Consider the following 12,345-nt stretch of genomic DNA (forward strand, 5'->3'; position numbering starts at 1 on the left):
TTTGTAATTTGTCTCAGGCCAAATTTGCTCCATTCAAATTATGCTTCGATTGCGAGTCATCAAAAGTGACGAATCGAACAAGCAGGTAGCATAAAAGCATAAGTCAAATAAAGAGAGAAAAGCAAGCGTTTATCCAACTAGATAAGATGTAAAATGAATGGGTACAAATAAGCTCGTTTTATTGATTGACGATAGTGTAGACTATGTTGAAAATGCAGATTTGAAGTACTCCGATTGATGCATACTGATCAAATTTGACTGAAAAAATGTCCCCGACAATGATGCTACGTGTAGTTTCCGTTTTGCGAGCTCTACTCGACAAGTTGTTGTAACGGTTACCTAGTCTTCGTTAGGATGGTAAGGATTAGATAAGTTTTCATCGAGGTTATCCAACTGTAGGCCCAGAAAACGTGCTGTTTCGACGGGGTCGCACCATAAGAAGAGGGGTGCCAGATGTGTAGGTTTAGCAGGGCATGCAAAGAGGTGGTTAGTGTCATGCGGGGACTCGTTCCACGCTAGGCATATGTTTGGTATGTCAGGATCGATTCTGGATAAGTAAGAGTTTAACCTACTACAGTATTCAGAACGATCTATTTAACGATCTTTTGGTACGATTCTGTTATTGACATGCTTCGTAACTATAAATTAACACAAATGTCTGGAATCGATCCATAACTTATTTTAGAGATTAACCATCACACAAACATATACTAAAGGGTGATCCATTTCGAGGTTCCGAGAAACATCAAATTTAATGGGAAATGTTTATTATCATTCGAAATAACATTCTTTGGCATTTATTTTTTGAAGATTATCTCTTTCAAATGTTGGCCGTGGCCAAGTCTCCGATGGTACATCCGTTGAGTCCAATTTTCGATGACTCAATCGAATATTTCGACTAGTAACTGGCGAATGACACGCATGATGTTTTGCCTGAATCGAAGCGGGATCGTCCGCATAGGCTTTAGACTTCACAAATCCCCACAAGAAAATTTCACATGATCTTGGTGGTCCGTGAAATGATCTGCTCAGCAAAGTCTTCTCTCAACAAATCCATTAATTGACGCGATGTGTGGGAAGTAGCGGCGTCTTATACAAACTCGAGATCACGAGCTTCAATTTCCGACATGAAATAGTCGGTTGTCATTGACGTTTACGTTCTCACCGACATGATTCTTGAATAAATATGGACCGATGATTTCACCGGGTCACACACCACACCAAACCATTGTTTTCTCTGGACGAAATGGCAGCTCTTGGATCTCTTCGTTCCAAATGCGTCAATTTTGTTTGTTTACATACCCATTGACTCATTGAACCAGAAATAGGCATCATCACTGAACAAAATTTGGTTGAAAACGTCGGATCTTCTTGAGACTTCAAGAGCCCATAAAGCGAAGCGATGACGCTTAGAAAGTTTGAGAGGCTTCAGTTCTTGCACACGTTTTTGTACGCTTTCAGTTTAAGATCACAATGTAAAATCTGCTAAATCATTCCAAAAGTCAGTCCGAGGTGATGCGAACGGCGCCGAAACGATTATACGCGGTCCTCGTGTACACTCTTTATAAAAGGGTATACAGTCGTAGCCAAATTTCATGGATGGTATTTTCATCTCTTAGTCCTATGGCACATGTTATTTCCAAACCATTTTGACCTGATTTTAAACCAAAATATGCTTTGGAAGGTTTTGAGCCATTGACAAACAATTCCAAAAAATGAAAAATAACGAAATATGCCTCCGTTTGTTCAAAATTCACTTCCACTCTCTTTTTTGAAAGTCTTAATCTTTGACACTTAAGCTGTGAGTTTTAGTTATTAGTTGAGCCCTTAACTGCATTAAAAGTTCTACAGTGGCTGGACTACTTAAAATCTCAACCAAGATTATTTTAGTCAGAAATAAGAAAACTTTTATGATCATGATTAGGGTTCAGCCGGCGACTTATGCACTACCATAACATCCGCGAAAGTCACTCTATAGATCTGAGGACTTTCACATATCTAATATACATATGTATATCAATCTTGTTAGCTTATTTCCTGCCGCAATAGTCTTGACGTCATCGGAATGATCTAACTTTCGAAAGAAACAGGCGATGGCAAGAAATAACCTTGACTTTTCTTCAAAAAAATTTTAATTTGCTTTCATCCATATTAGTTTAATAGCGAAAAACTCGGCAACACGGCGAAGAAGAGATCCATTCGGAACTGAAAATTCATTCATATTTATTAAAAACTATTTAACTACATTTTCTTAAATATACATACAGACATTTTATACGTATATTTTTATATATGGAGAAAAGCATCCGCTTGTACTCGTACTACATTAACCCCCAACTAATTGAGATCACTGGCTGAATTCGTCGTATACCGAACTACATTGCACAGTCAATAAAAACGATGTTGTGGGTGGAGAAATTCTGTCAACGATAAATTGTGGCAGAGAAATGGCGCGATCGCATGTCTGATCGACGGCGAATGAAAATAATTATACTACAAAATATCTAACGGCCGCCAACAGGGGAAGGGTGCGAATTCATTTCTTTCATGACAGAATAGAACATAGACAAATTACAATGTTACAAATGACAAGCAAACATGAAAACTAAAAGAAGTCTAGTGCTAAAATGAATTCAATTTTCACATTTGCTTAAAAGCCTCTTCCCACTCGATCGCAACGTCTCTTCCGCATAAATACATATACGAGTGATAGGCATATGAAAAATCTTTTACAACACTCGCTCGCTTGTCGCTGGTACTTGGGCTAATGGCGCCCAATTGGCACGTTCACTCAACTGTAGACAATTATTTGTGACAACAGCTGCAGCAGCAGGAACTGTGACGGCGGACGGTGGCAGGTTCCGCCGCGATCAGCAGCATAAATCAAATGCATACTCACCGACACACATACATATGTTTGTATTGTTTGTAACCGATTAGGCAAATTGTAAAATTGACTTTGAACTTGCTTATGTCCGAATGTCACTGGTCGTCTGCCGCGGTATCGGAATGACCGTTCGTCTGCCGTGTACTCACACGCTAAATTACTATTTTTTTTTTTGTATGCAATCGCGTCCATTGGCTTTGCTCATAAGCACTCCCCACCCGTTTTACTCCGTCATTTGTAGTTGGTGTATGGTCGATCGCGTCGGTCACGTGACAGACCTGCTGATTGCCGACTCAATGATAATTGCTAATTTACGAGTACAATTTTGAAAAACAAAAGCAATCAAAGCGAAAACAATTGCTGCACACGCGTTGATCCCATGCGCTCTTTGTCCGAGGTGCAGTCGTAGCCCTCAGCTAAGTGCATCGGGGTGTTATTGGGAAAGTGTCATCTAATTTTCTGTGCTTGGAATGTGTATTCTGTTTTGATCGCTTCATTGGGTTTTAAGTCGAAACACGTGATCTATTCGTTGGTTGTACAAGAATACTTTGAGTGCATCCTTCTGAATTCATATATATTTTGTTCTCTTTTCTTGTATTTCTAGCATGAATCCGCTTAGTCATCTTCCAGACAACAGCAATGAAATCTAAAATCAGAAATAATTACTTTCAAGATCTAATATCAAATAAATCTATCAACTTTCTCTATTAGATCGCTCTGTATTTTATAATGGGAGCATAACATACGATATTTTAAAAAATTCCGAAGAGCACCTAGAAGATTTTAAAAATTAATTTTTAGTGCACATAATCTCCTCTATATGATATAACATACAAAGTCTTTAAAATATAATTATAGCTCGAGGCCGAAACCCTACATTATAACACCCCTAAATCCATTATATACATGAAATTTTGTTTAGGAAGTCAAATCGATTTGTTGTTTACCTCAAATATTGTCTCTAATTAATTTCATTAATTACTAAAGCAACTGCCGCATTTAAATAAAAACAAATTAAGTAAACCTCGCCACTGTTCTGCATAATGAAGCTTCCGTTAGCGAGCCTTCAAATTGTTCACGAAGCGTGACGATTTTGCCATGCAATCCCGTAACTTATCGAAGGCGTTGTGATTATTTTGTTATGAAATGTTTTCCGGTTTTAAAATGTCTGAGTTCTAGGATCTTTAACACAAAATGGAGTAAAATTTGTTTCCTTTTATAAGTTTTTGTTAGAGTTTGTAATTTCCCTTGTGACATATTAATTTTGTATTTAGTCCATAACCACGTAAGCGGTGTCTACGCCAAAAAAGAAGAACGAAGATTTAGTCTAAAACTATATTAGTGCGGAAGATTGTTGATAAACACAAAAAGAGCTCGCAGAATCTTTGAATGTCACTCAAGCGGCCAATTCAACACGTTTAAAAGCACGGAGATTAGGTGTCATATGAATTGAAACTAAGAGACGTTGAAGGCTATTTTGTATGTCAAAAATGCTGCTTGAACGCTACAAAAATAAGTCGTTTTTGCATCGGTTGGTGACTGGTGATGAAAAATAGATCCATTGCGACAACCCTAACCGCAATAAATCATATTTGAAACCAGTTCAGCAAGCTAAACCGATTGGAATTTGCAACTGGATGTGACGCAATCATGACAATGCTCGGCTTCATGTTGTAAGGCCGGTAAAAATTACCTCCCGCATTTCACTGATTTCAAAAACTTAAGACTTGAAATAAATTGTTTTTCAAAATATTCTCCATTAAGATTTATACACTTTTGCATGCGCTCAAACCAATTTTCGAAGCACTTTTTCCACTCCGATTGAGACACCTCCAAAACATGGTTTTTGAATGCTTCAACAGCATCTTCTGGCGACGAAAATCGTTGACCACGCAATATTTTCTTGATGTGTGGGAATAAAAAGAAGTCATTGGGTGCCACGTCAGGGCTGTACGGCGGATGACCCATCAATTCGACGTTTTGGCCGGTCAAAAAAGCGCTGTTTTGAGCCGATGTATGAGAGCTCGCATTGTCATGGTGCACAATGATTCGTCTTCTATTGTTCGTTTTTCGAATTTCTCCGAAGACTTCAGGCAAACAAATGGTGGTGTACCACTCAGAATTGACCGTCCTACGTTGCTCAAGCGGAACAGTCGCCACATGACCAGTTTTGCCGAAGAAACAGGCGACCATTTGCTTCGAAGTGCTTCTTCCACGAACAACTTTCGTTGGATTTGGCTCGTCTTGGAAGACCCACACAGTCGATTGCTGTTTTGTTTCGGGCTCATACGCATAGATCCATGATTCCACCTGTGACGATCTTATAACCGTCTTTTGAAGCACCGCGATCGTATTTTTTCAGCATTTCTTTACACCAATCCACACGAGCCTTTTTTTGAGCGATTGTCAAATTGTGCGGGATCCAACGAGAACAAACCTTTTTTACGGTCAGGTGTTCATGCAATATCGAATGTATGCTGGTGGGAGAAATGCATAGGCATGCCTCTATCTGAAGGTATGTTACATGACGGTCTTGCATTATCACTTCACGTACGGCATCGATGTTTTCTGGCACAACGGCTGTTTTTGGACGACCTTCACGGAATTCGTCTTTGAGCGAGCGTCGGCCACGATTGAATTCGTTGTACCAGTTTTTCACAGTGCTATAGGATGGTGCTTCATAGCCATACAAAGATTTTAGTTCATCGATGCACTCTTGTCGTGATAATCCACGTCGAATGTTGTGAAAAATTATCGCACGAAAATGTTCACGAGTTAATTCCATTTTTTGGCCGAGATGAATTTTTTAATTCCCTGTAAATAAAACAATTCACGATTAAATGACTAAACGTTCTGAGTGATGTTATGATAAAAAATGTCAAACTTTCCAATGGAAATGTCAGATTGCACCTGGCAACACTTAGTGTTGCCTAGGCCAGAAATATATATAGCAGCCACCGTATAATTGTATATAAAAAAACGAGGTATTTACCCTGCTTCCATCGATGGGCAATAATAGTTGGTGCGAAAACAAGTATTTATCTGCCAAGAAAGAAGTGCAACAAAATTGCGCATGCGACCGCGGACTACGCAATAAGGCATCGAGATTGCTGACAGCTGTTTTATAGCTGTTATAGCTTGTTCGATTCGCTACTCTCTAAAGCTTTGTAAAGCAAAGATAGTTTTTGACAACAATATTAAGACTTTATGCCAAAAGCCGTTACATATATACTATAAATGCAATAAGTTCAACAAGACAGCAATCGACTTCAGTCACTGAGGTCCAATCTAATGAAGCTATGCCGTTTTCTTGTTTCCAGCTGCTATACAAGCGACTCCGTTGTTTTGGGTTCTTGTCCTCATTTAGAACCAAATCCCGGCTTCCTGCCCTAAATCAAACATCTGTTGATGACAGAAGTCCACGACGATATATCGTTGTCATGAAGTTTGCATGATTAGTTTACCAAATCCTTGTTTTGCTAAACATCCTCAAACATGAACCAAGCACGCTTAGTTGTGTTCGACATCTAAAACTAGGACTTGTTTGTCAGTGAAACCATTTGGCTCCAATCATCATCCACATGTTCAGCTATTTAGTCTTGTGTTTTTTATTTGTTTCTCGTTAGTAAAGGTTTTGCCGTAGTGGCACGAAATTGGATCTGAAATTCCCTCAAGCTGTTCATTATTGTATTTAGAGACACATTTATATCCTTTCAGGTCAATTTTTGTCCTGAAAGTGTCAGTTAACTCGTCCTATCGTCCTGTGCTGAGGTAGCTCTGCAAAATTCCGCGTTTCGGCAAGTCGGTCCACATTTTTGTGCATCAAAACGATTTTGGTACCCCAGTTATACAAACGCCTTCGACTTTTTAAGTACTTAATAGCTCTCAAATGTGGCATCTTGGAAGCTTTTGAAGGAGAATAAAGAAAGACTGCTTTAAAACTTTCAAGTTTTATGATAAACAAAGCCTACTGTATGTCAAAATACAATGAGATTTCGTAATATATGTTAGTTTCACGTTCGGGATCCCGAAAACAACTTTCCTACAATAAAAATGCTTTCGCTCTACGAAATTATTTACAGTTATTAGCTTGTTTTCATTAAACATATTCTTAACGGCCGCGTAAATGTCCTTCCAAGTGAAAATAAATGCTCAATTATTTGTTACGCTTCTAGATTATTTTTAGTTTTTTTTTCTCCCAGCATGAGACATAAACATTTTAATTAAAAAATTCAGTGTGTTTGCAGTTTAAAGTGTGAAATATGTGGCAGGCAACGATCAACACCTCAATTTTCTAGACAAGCTGACGCAGGCCATCACATTGCACCACATATACCATGTATGTATGTATATATATAGTCGTATGTTTGTGTATATATGTACATATTCGGTCCATTGCCACTTGCTAAGGCATTAAATTAAAACCTTACTGCTGCGCATGAACCCGATTTCTAGCGTTTATATCTGAGTACATGCCATACACCGTATAATATATTATATAAATATACATACATACATACATACATATGTATTTGGGTGGAATATATGCGCAGATATTTTATAGCCGTCAGCTATAAATTAGTAAATCGCTGATTTAGCTTGAGTGCATAACGTCAGAGTCGCATTTATTTTAATTTTAGCGCCGCCCATATACAATTATCGACACACATATGCACAAATATATAATAATGATCGATGGGATTTCGATTTGTGGCGATCTGCCACGCGCTAAGCTTCAATAAATTTACTTTAATGTTAGCGTCCCTTTATGTGCGCCATCAAAAGCGTGCTAGATCGATTTTAAAGCACACTTGGAACGCGTGTTGCTTTCTTTCTTGGCTTCCGCTATATTTTTCGCGCCTGCTATTCGCGTGTGTTCACACCTATTGATCTGCTACCAACCAGCGATCGGGCGTTTGATCGTCTCACGCTTTGGGCTGCTTGCTGCCGGGCGCTGGCTGCCTGATCGGTGTATTTATAGCGCTGATAAAAGCAATAAATTCGCTATTTCTGCTGCAACATTTCGCTGTGATGCCGTAGGACACTCACACACACGCATACATACAGGCATACAATGTGAGTGCACGTGAATTTTAATTAGCGCATTTAGTTCCTTTTTATTTTGCTCCGTGCAGTGAAGCATGAAAAGCCTGAAGTGCCCCAAATAGTCGATAATAAATTGCAACAACAAAGTAGCATAAATGTTTTTGCTGGCTACAACAAATAAAACTCGTATTTTTTGTTTGAAATCTGTGTGTTTATTAATATTTTGTTGAGTAAACAAATTAATACCCTTTGACGTGAATTGCGAGTGCAAAAGTATAAAATTATTGCTGTTGTTGTTAAAGTATAAGCAGTTCGCAAATCTGGCTAACTGAAATCAATATATCAATAATATTCATCCAACACACTCTTGGCGCCAGGAAATTAGCAAACACAAGAAAAAACGTTAATTCCGGTTGCACTGAAGATAAAATACCCTGCACAAATACAAAAGATTTTACATAAGACATGGATTTTTATCGATTAGATTACAAGCCAGCTATATGCTATAGTGGTCCGATCTAAATTTCGTGCAGATATCCCGTCATATACAAAAGTTTTCCGTAAAGGAACTAGATTTTGAGCAATCAGTTTGTATGGGAGCCATATGATATACTGCTCCGACGTGGATAGTTCTTCAAGCATTTGTACCTTTGTCTTGGACAATAATCCATGCTAAATTTCGTGAAGATATCTTGTCAAATAAAAAAGTTTTCCATACAAGGACTGAATTTTGAACAATTCGTTTGTATGGCAGCTATTTGCTGTGGTAATCGGATCAAAAGAATTTCTTCGGAAACAATTTCCGTAATTGTAAGCAATGATCCGTGCTAAATTTCGTGCAGATATCTCGACAAATAAAAAGGTTTTCCATACAAGGTAGAAATTTGAGCGATCACTTTGTATGGGAGTCATATGCTATAGTGGTTCGTTATTGACGCTTCCGACAAATGAGCAGCTACTTGAGGAGAAAAGAACGTATGCCAAATTCCGGATCGATAGCTCAAAACCTTAGCGACTAGTTCACGTAGATGCTATAAAAACTGACGGGTATGGCCAAGTCAACTCAGTTAGTCACCCTGATCATTTACATATATAATTTTTATAGGATCTATGTCATTTCCTTCTGGGTGTTACAACTCTTTTCAGGGTATAAAAAGTTATACGACACTCTCCACCCACCACCACTCACAATCACAACCGTCGGTTGCGACTCGTTTGCAATTAGTTACCGTCCGAGTTCGGTTACTTTTAATAGTGTTAATTCTCTCGTATGCGCAACCAAATATAATTTTACTCTAATTGATCATTTGACTTGATCCTCTTGCGGCTGCTTAACAACAACTCGCCTCGCGACTCTTGAACGCTTACCAATGAGGCAAATATATACAAAAGTTTCTACTGATATTAATATGTACATATGAATGTGTGTATTTGTATACATATGTATATACCCACATGTGTATGTGCGTCGCTCTTAGCCAGTTCGCTAATGAATATAAGCTGAGAAATTAGTGTATTTACTACCTTGAAAACAAAAATATTTACACACCTACATAAGTACATAAATATTTTGCACAAGCGTTGGTAAACATAACATGCATACTATGTACGTGTAAATACGAAGCCGTTAACTGTTAGCCGTTAGCCATTTCAGTTATGTATGTAGCTTTGCCGAATGTTAATTAACATCGCCTAGTCGTAAATCGTCAGTAACAGGAATTGCACAATTTTCGTTGTTGTTGTAGTTGTCGTCATCCGCGCTCGACATTAGAAAGTTCTCGCTTGTCATAACTGTCAACGTTAAAAATATACATAAGTATATCTAGGTAAACATCTATGTACCTATAGACATTTACATTTATTAGAGATCAACCAGTGCCGGTTACCTTCTCTGTAAATCACAATCCTCTCGTTAAGCCTTTCAATTTATCGGTAAATCTAATGATCAAGTTATCAGTTTGGCATCGAAATGCTGTCAAATAAGTGCAATCGTCATAAATTTTATGAATAAGTGCTACCAGACTGACAAAAAAAAATTTGGTTCGTAAAAAAGTATTTTATGTGCCAGCTCAGCTATGCTCATGCCTCTTCAAATTGAAATTATGCCGCCTATATGAAATAAATTTCGAACTTGACATTAGCGGATATATCAATGTGGCTTTTACTCAACCGTCGTGTGATAAGAATCCTTGCAATCTTTATATAAACCCGTAGTACTCTTATTTGTTTTGCGCAAATTTGTGTGATGCGTACTTTAGGCAGAGAGCATTTGGACGACGATCTCCAGACTGAAAATAACCGAGAGCCTGAAAATAACATCCTAATGAAAGACATGCTCTGCCATTAAAAGGAGCTCATTTTAAGGGGGTATTTTAGTCTAGAAATAAAAAAAATAGATTTTTTTTTTTATTTTCAAAGTTAATAGTTAAACTAAGTACGTCTACAGATTATTTTTTAAAACTTCGAAACTGTCTTTTTCAATAAAAAAGACATCTACTCAGGTTCTACTGGACTGATTTACCTCAAAATTATAGTGCCTTTATGGACTTTTCCCTAAAAATTTTAGCCCTTAATACGGATATTAACATTAAGAACTGGACCAAGGCCTGTAAAAATTTTCCATAGAAAATACACTATAACACTTTAAATTCCTACAGATCAGAGGTATTTTATGGCATTGCTTTGACTTTAGACGCATATTTCTCAGAATGGTTCACTCTACAAAAATGCCCAGTGCAACAAAGTCGTAACTCACACCGGCGAGGTAGTACGGGGCTCTAAACCTGATTTTTCCAAGAATTTCGCATTTTTTTGTATATATCTCGTAAATGACAGGAGCTATAGAAAAAATTTACATGACAAATTTGTAGAAAATTTTATTTGCTATAAAAAATGTTCGAGGTCAAAATCGCTATCACTAATACTTCTCGAGATATTCGGCTTTTTATGTAAGGCTGTATGCCTTCTGAGAAATTGTAGTGTATTTTCTATGGAAAATTTTTACAGGCCTTGGTCCAGTTCTTTATGTTAATATTAAGGGCTAAAATTTTTAGGAAATTTTCTTTAGGGTATTTCCAAGGAAATTTCGTGACGGGACTGAAAAAAATTAATAGTTCAAAAAAAAAAAAAAAAAAAACACCCCAATGCAGAGTTTTTCAATAACAGTTTCTTAAAAACATTCAAATGTTTTTATTTAATGTGAATCGATACAATTAAATTCTGAACATAAGATCATTCAAGGTGACCTCAACGACTTCTTTTGCAGGAACGAACTCTATGTACCCAATTTTCTAGTACCTTTTCCACTAAATCAAGTCGTACGTCATGAATAGCACGAAGAGAGTCTGGTTAATTGCTAAAGACCAATGACTTCAAATAACCCTACAAGAAGTAGTCTAATTGTGTTAAATCACTACTTGAACTTTCTTCGAAATCCGCCAGGTTGTGGCTTGAGACAGTCCCAATTCTGAATCGACAAATTGCGGTCTTCAGCATCCCTTGCCTGAACGGCAGCAATATTTTCTTTACTTCGAACGGTTCTTTTTCTTATTGGCACTTGAACATTATGTCAAAAAATGTACGCTCGAAATTTTCAACAATTCGACGAATAGCGAGGAAATCATATTATCTCTATTGGAAACTCGGTATAATTGATATCCTTATTGATAAAACATGTCCGTTTGTATATATATATGGTAACTAGTTCCTCAGGTTTTGAGATATCGAACAGAAATTCTGCACACGTCGTCTCACCAAGGAGCTGCTCATTTGTCGGAGCCGCCGTTATCGGTCAGCTATAGCATATAGCTGCCATATAAACTGAACCTTCGGTATCAAGTGCTTGAATGGAAAACTTTTATATGTGTCAAGATATCTTACTGCTATTTCGCAAGGGTTATTGTCCAAGGCAATGTTATAATCTCCGGTTCAAATCGGATCATTTTTTCATTTAGCTGCCTTTAAACTGAACGACCAAAATCAATATTGTAAAAACAATTTTTTTTTACCCTTTTACCCACTTATGATATAAAAAATGTAACTGTGCAGGATATTATGTATATGTAGCTTCGATGCCAGCGAAGTCAACGTTTTTTGTAGTTTATAGTACTTTTTCGGAAAAAGACTCGTGAGCTTATTGTTAGAATTACCAAAGAACGTTGGTGTAAAATTACAACCGCATGGGAATTCGCCAAATTATCAACCGCCTGGTAACTTTTTTCATAAGCGTTATAAGCTAATAATTAGGCCTGCCAATCATTGTGGCATCAACTTTGTTGTCGTGTTTTTTTTTTTGTAATAGTTTTTGACAAGCGCTCACTACTGTACTTCACACGTCGGAATTTCGCACACACAACACGCCTTCAAACATTCATAAATATTTAGCACATGCATTTTAGGGGGCTTAGCAAAAA

General features: G+C 37.5%; 1 protein-coding gene across 1 annotated transcript in view; it reads left to right on the plus strand.

Moving 5' to 3' along the window:
- The window catches only part of LOC126751339 (E3 ubiquitin-protein ligase RNF181 homolog), a 76,275-nt gene that overhangs the window by 24,701 nt on the left and 39,229 nt on the right, over positions 1-12,345 (plus strand). The window lies entirely within an intron of this gene.

This window comes from Bactrocera neohumeralis, chromosome 2 (assembly GCF_024586455.1).
Source record: "Bactrocera neohumeralis isolate Rockhampton chromosome 2, APGP_CSIRO_Bneo_wtdbg2-racon-allhic-juicebox.fasta_v2, whole genome shotgun sequence".
Taxonomy (NCBI): domain Eukaryota; kingdom Metazoa; phylum Arthropoda; class Insecta; order Diptera; family Tephritidae; genus Bactrocera; species Bactrocera neohumeralis.